Consider the following 7,300-nt stretch of genomic DNA (forward strand, 5'->3'; position numbering starts at 1 on the left):
CTGGGAAAACTTGTTTTGACTCACATTTCTCATGTCGAGGCCATTTCTAGGTCTCACGATGACTTGATGTTGGTCTCTTGGGGGGTGAGGAAGTCTCGAAGTAGCAATAAGGCACCTATTCAATGCAGCTCGGGAGCGATGAGACGACTCCGCGTTGCGGGGCATCGAGACGCTTGCTTGCGTCTCGTTCGTGGAGGTATGCGTCGTACGAAGTTTTCGTTTAGCGATGGCAATGGACCACCCAGAGTCTTGAAGATCATCGGGAGTGATATCGTCTCCATCGACGGAGATTTGCATAGACATCTTCTGCGTATAGTGCGGGAAAAACCTTGCGGGAACGGACGGCGGCAGCTCCGCCGATGGGTAGCTAGGCCTAGCGCGGTAGGCAAAAAAGTCTTGAAAAGGAGGTCGAAAAGTCCACCCACCGTGAAAAACTTGGTAGCGATGAAGTCCTTGTGACTTTATGCGTTGAGTGGCACAAAAATTCGCTCACAAATAGGCAAGAAACTGACCGGAAACATTCTTGAAAGCAGGAGCCGATATTTGCTCGGGCGTTCTAGTCCAGCGTTACCAGATTACCTCTTTCGAAAGGTAATCTAGTAACGTTGGTCTAGTCGGTGTCCTCGCGCGTTTCCGCCAGATATAAAAAGAAAAAAAAAACTTGAAATATTAAATCAAGTCTAATGGGCATGCTATAGATAACTGACCATGAAATAAAATAACATATGGATAGTTGCGCCTTTTTAATGTATAAAACAACATGATTTGTATAAATGTCAAAATAGTCGGCTGCTCTATTTTGGAAACTGTAATATTTATAAAGGTGCATTGACTATTTCGGATTATCTTCATTATTCTGTTATTCAACATTTATTATTGTTTACTTCTTTAGGTTGCAGTGTAACACTAAACAATATCTAAAATGTTCTACATTTGCGTTTGTAACGGGCGCTTTGCCTCTGTCACCTCTTTCGAATTTTCCTGTTCCGTGTAATTGCACTGACCTTTGAAAACTGGTTTACAATTCTTGTAGTGCACCACCTTTTGCAATGCTTTGTCGTCCTTATTACTAATTATGGACGTGAGAGCCTAATCTAGAATGTGTGGTAACATTTTACGAGACAGGCGTGAAGAATTGCTTTTATCAAGTTTTATTAGTCGGCATTTGATGCTCTTAACGGCGCAAACTGTTGTTGCACGGCTTCAGGAAAGCTAAGTTACTTCATTTTATGGTGAATGCCTCTCTCACGTTCGCGGGACCATATGCAGGAACGTCTTCCTGCATATGTAAGCAACAGCCAAATTTATAGACATGCAAAAGGGTACCGTTTCCTCTAGTATGTCTTTATTGCCGAATTCATTCTTGCAGCACACGCGCAAATATTGTGAAGTAAAAAATATCGGTTGTGCTTTTTTAAATTACTTATCAGGAAGTAGGCGAGTTGCACTATATCAATCTGACTTCAGGAAAGCACAGTCTTTTGGCCTTATGCTGACCGAGAATCACACTGCGTGCGTGTTGTTTAAATGCCTTCGAATCAAATCTCCGTTGTTGCTGGAAAGATGTTCTTGCACAAGCCATTGTAATACGTCGTGATCACTCTTCCGTCCGGTACACGCACAGCGTATGCTTCAAGGCAATCTTTATAGGCGCTCACAGCAGACGAATTCCAGAGGCGGAGTTCATGGAATTCAGCTAATCCAGAAAAGAAATGCATGTGTAAATCAGTCTAGTTTAGGAAGCTTACGTTTTGTGTATCAGCAGTGATATCAATTCCTGAAACCGATATGCTACTGTCGCTATCATTGCAGCAAACAAACACAAAAATGTCGCAGTTTCGACCGATAGGCGAAGCATAAATTGCGATAGCAAATTACTAGAGAGCTATTAGGAGTAGGGATAGCATTTTCATCGGCTGCAAAACTTGACATATTCGCTTACTGAGTTAACAAGCGTGGTGTCAGCGCGCGCAAGCAAACATGAATAGATCACACTCGATGACCGCAGACAAGCACTGTCAAAACGCTAGCGTGTCGAAGCGGGGCCGCCGCTTCGAGCGAAGGTTCGTGCGGTCTATCGCTTCAACGGAAACTGTGCGGCGTAAGCACAGTGCATACAAAGGTTAGAGTCTTGTGGAGATCGCTTGCAGGATACGGTGCGCGCGACAACACCTTCAGCCCGTACCGGCGCGAAGTACAGGAATGCATTTGTGGGCAGAGTAGCAGTCGCCACCCCCCTCTCTCCCGCGCTTCCTTCCTGCTTTGCTCCTTTCGCGTGGGAGATTGCGTTGCCAGTTAGCCTTGCGCCCGGCTGCAAGATACGCATTTCGTGCCGCAGCACAGCGTCAGCTCCCCCCCCCCTCCCTCCTTCCCTTACTTCCCCGCCTTTCGCTTGGCGGAACTCGCGTTTGCTCTCCGCCGTGCGTTCGCTCTCCGTGACAGAGCGCGTGCCTTCACTCGCGCATACGGTGCGCAGCGATGATTTCATCGCCCTTCGACTTTATACGGAACCTCACGGCGACGGCGACGCTGACGGCAAAAGTCCGTTTAAAGTGCCCATATAATTGCTATCGCAATAAAAAATGCAGGCGACCTAATGTTTTCTTGAAGTGTATTTAATTGCGCTAGCCCCAATACCTTAGGTTAAGGCACGTCCTTCTTCCACCACACCCAGAGGAGCAACTGACGACGTGTCTTGACGCGCCGCTAGAGCGTACGTTAGAAAACGACGAATTAATCACGCATACCCCCTTAACCAATGGACCATACTCCCGTAAACGCGGCCTCCCCATTACGACGATGGAAGAGAAGTGATATTCTGCGCTGGATGTGTCATGAGCGTGTTACAGGCGCTAACGAGCCAGTTGTGGAAGAAGACTATGGCGCTCGAGGCATTGCTGATGATGACAGTTATTCATCATAATAAAGGGAAAGTCCTGACGGTTAATGGGCCCTTTCCTTAACTACACTTATGCTCCTATATCATATCTATCCTATACAACTCTTCAACTCTTACCTCCTTTTAGATGGGTTTTTATTATTCTCGCGGTTTTGGAGAAACCGCAACTTCCGGTTGCCTGAGGCCTACTTCCGGTATGCACCTTTAGAGATGTAATGTCGCTAGGCGCTAGCCTCATAAAAATACATGGAGGAAGAAAATATAGCAGGGAGTATTACGTCACGCTGCCAGCCCTGTCAAGCGAACGCTTTGTGTAGCTAGCATTGGTGGCCCAACACGCGACCTATTGCGTCGAGATCACGGAGAATCGAGATTTGTCTAGACGTTTGGTGACCGGTAGTTTTTATTCGGCACGCGCTCGGCCGGCAGCTGCTCACATTCAGGAAGGAAAAAGATTGTTAAAGGTTGTTTAGCTTTTTTTTCTTTGTTTTTTTTATATTTATTTCAAGAGTTTCAAATGGTTAAAAATGGGCATTGAAAAAAAAAATAAACCGGGAGTACTAAAACCTACCGCGCGCTCTCACGTATCCTCCGTGCTGTGACGTTTTTATCACGTGTTGGGCCACCGCAGTCGGTGACAATCGCGTTGCGGTATGCTCCCCCTATATTTTCCTTCCTCCATGTAAAAATATGAGTGCAATCAAATGGAAATTAGACCTTCAAACTTATATTTGTATCATGAAGAAAAAAGTGGTAACGCGAGAAAGCTGCGAAAAGTGCAGCTTTACTAAGCTTCAATGTGTTTTAGTGGTACAGAAGAAATATTACTCAGGCTATATTATCAAATATTATTGTTGGAAGCCCATTAAGTGGAACAACCAGCTAATGATGTGGCGTATATTGGCCTTGTTTTTATGGCACTTCTGGTTATCTCTAGCAAGGATCTATCGTGCCATTATACACCCAAAGAACAAACGGGTCTGGTACAGCAGCATCGTGTGTACGTTATATTTCTCTAGTTGTCCTAAAAAGCAGTGCCCATTACCAAGGACGGGGAAGTAAGTTCACTTTCTTTTTCTTGCGCTAAGTACAGTAGGACGCCACAGGGACGAAACGGACACTGGATATGAAGCGGACACGATGTGACACACGGGCAAGACAAAATGAATGCACAGCAACTAGCCCAATTCATAGCTCTTCTAATTAAGTGCACGAACTCTTATGTTAAATGGAAGCGTCCCAGAAACCCGACACAAACACATTTCGTATAGGAAGAATATTATGAATGCGCTGTTACCTTGAATCAGTGTAGAACGACGACAAATTGTACACGTCGATACCGATCCATTGTAAGCGATGCGCAAGAGATCGCGCAGGACGCAAACAACACAGTGTCCTTCTCGCTGTTTGCGTACGTCATTGATTTGCGCATTGTTAATGATAAACATTTGGTCCTTTCACCAATGGCTGACCTCGCACGACATCCCGTGCCTACACGTGCACAATATATGCATTTTACAATATAAATAAAAGTGCCTTTGTTACCCCACTTTACTTCTAGCATCAGAGGAACGTGGGTATGACAACTGCGTCTAAGTTAGTCACACAATGTAGAGGCGTATACGTGTCATAAATAAGGGTACATCTCAATTTCTGGAAATGTCAATCCAGGCAGAGCACGAGCCGGAAGAGTTACCGCACCCGGTTACCAGCTTTCGGGACATTACCCGGATGTACCGAGAGGAAAGGTGCAAACTACCAGAACCGCACCCCAAACTCACCAGGCAACAACAGACCATCCTGCGTCGAGCGGAGGCGGGATCGCTTGCGCATCCCGTACTGATGAACCCCGTGTACCCCGCATGTACCCCGTGGAACATGATACGCTCTGTCCTTTTTGCAAAAGGGAAAAGGGCACCCTGCCGCACATCTTGGCCGAGTGCACAGAACTCAAGACCCCCCCTCCTCCCCTTCCCGCCAACACCCCCAATCCCCAACCCCTTGAGCGATGGGAGACCTTGTTATCCAGCCCGCCCTACCGATTCAGCTCGCACAGACGGACAGGGGCCAGGAGCTGCTGGGAACATATAGGTCCCGTAACTAGGGAACCACCCCGTCTGGTACCTGTGGGCACCACCAATATATTTTGGGCCTAATAAATTTTTATTCATCATCATCAATTTCTGGAATACTAAAAGAACGGTGCTGATATAACGGTTATTTGTGGGTGTCTAGAGGAATGACCTAAACTTTTTCAATAGAATTTATGAACTATCACTGCGGTGGTCGATTTTCCCGTGGTAAAAAAATATCTGAATTGGGAAAGCTATACAACATCAGCCATGTTTGACAGGGTCAAACGAAATTATATTTGTTGGGAGTGGTCGCAACATTGCTGCTATAGAAGGTTCGATCATCGAGATAGAACTTTAGGCTAGAGGTGGGGAGTAAATGTTACTTTTGTGTGCTCTGCATTTTCAGCTGAATACTTCATTTTTCACAGGAATACAACTCAATGCTGAAAGATGTCACTTTCATCATTCAATAATGCTGCAATTAGGGTGTCGCTGTTAAAGGTTTATGCAAACACGTTTCCATCTGGAATCAATGTGTCATCAATGGAAGGTACACAGTATACATTTTCTCAAGACACAATGCTTGCAGTTAGAGTGTAGCCGTGAATTCAACATTACGTTCATTCATTCATCACGCTCTCGAAGTTGTATCATTATAATTGCCGTTTAGTAAATTTTAGTTTATAGAAACTATATACAGGACACTGACGGAAAGTTTCCGTCATTTCCTCAACGTCAGCATCTGCATGAGGTCCTTTATGATGTCTACATACGATAACATCACATCGCACCACACGTGCCGTATGCTGTAGGTGCGGCGAAAAGCGGACGTGAGTGAACTGAGAAATGTGGTTGCTAAATGGGCGTCGTTTTTCCGCTGACCAGCGGTTGTGCGCTGTACCGTGGTCAAGCGCGCTAAGAGGGGAAACGGATAAAATCGGATAGGTGAGCGCACGTCTCCGCTTCTAGCCCTGTCGTTGCTGCGCGTGGCGTGGCTAAACGCTGCTCAGCGCTGTCTATCTTAAAGGTTCCCTGTGGCGGCTCCAAAGCTCGGGGAACCAAGGTGGCTGGTGCTTCATGCATGCTATGCTCTCACGTGCCTCATGTTGGAGGTTTTGACACGTAAAACCCCAGAAAGAAGAAGAAGAAAGAAGAGGGAGGTTGAATTGCCATGCTTCGGGTACGCGTTGAAGCGTTCGCTCGCCCTTGCTGGCGCTCTTCATCACGCCACCATTGCTACAGTGAGTGTCCGCGGTTTTTGGGGGACATCTGTTCATGTTTGCCAGAACCCATGTGATACCGCGGTCGTTCATTTTATTGTTAAGCGAATATGTACTGCAATTCACACGGCCTAAACAAATACGAAGCTTACTTTGTGTAGGTGCCGTATAGTTTGCTATCGCTATCAATGCTTCGCCTTTCGGGCCGTACGGCGATATTTTATCAGGCAACGAGCTATGGCAAAGTAACGCAAGAAATTTGTGATGGCTAAGAAATAGGCAGTTGATACTCTCCTGTGGTGATGGTATTTGGCAAATCGTGCCAATCAATAAAGGCCGCAAAACTTAACGTCGAAACATTATTCTTGTTAGAACGTTTCTGTGGTAATCAAGTTTTTTCGCTGGCAAAGGATACGTGTGACAGGATTTGGCATGTGCAACAGTCGTGTGAATGCTTTGCGGAGTGTCTTTGATGTTAAAAGATATCTCCAGCGATTGCAGGGTAAATATTCTGTGACGCATTCAATCGCGTAACTAACTTATTTAACTTGTACTTTCGTCCATGGAAAACATTGTTTATTTAATATCCGTATTCTGTATACGTACCACCACTCTTGCTTTTTACTTTAAAAATACCGCAGTCCATTCCAGCACTCTGGTACAGTAGAAACTCATCATACGGATATTCACCTTTAAAAAGAAGAAAAAAAATGCATTGGAACGTTTTTGGAACATAGGTTGTCTGCGAAATCATACATTTCTTTTACGCTTAACGTAACATTTGGCATACTATCATAGTTCGAATCCTGTATGCAGTCAGTTTGCTAAAGCTTTACTTACACAGTGAGCTCCCAGGTACTCTCTAAATCTATTTGATATGTTAATGGTGTCAATATTGTTTGCACTGGCATATTCCAACTGTACATTTATAATCTACAGTCTTTTTCAGTGAAGACTATGTCTTATCAATGTAAAAATCTGGATCTCAATGGAAATTACTCTTTGCAGCGGAAGATTCCCAACAATGGCAGTCTGACTAAAACTTATTGTCAGAACTTTCTAGCTTCAGCAAAATTCTCGAAATGTCTTTTTAATTATCAAGAAAA

The sequence above is a fragment of the Dermacentor silvarum genome, chromosome 7 (assembly GCF_013339745.2).
Source record: "Dermacentor silvarum isolate Dsil-2018 chromosome 7, BIME_Dsil_1.4, whole genome shotgun sequence".
Lineage (NCBI taxonomy): Eukaryota > Metazoa > Arthropoda > Arachnida > Ixodida > Ixodidae > Dermacentor > Dermacentor silvarum.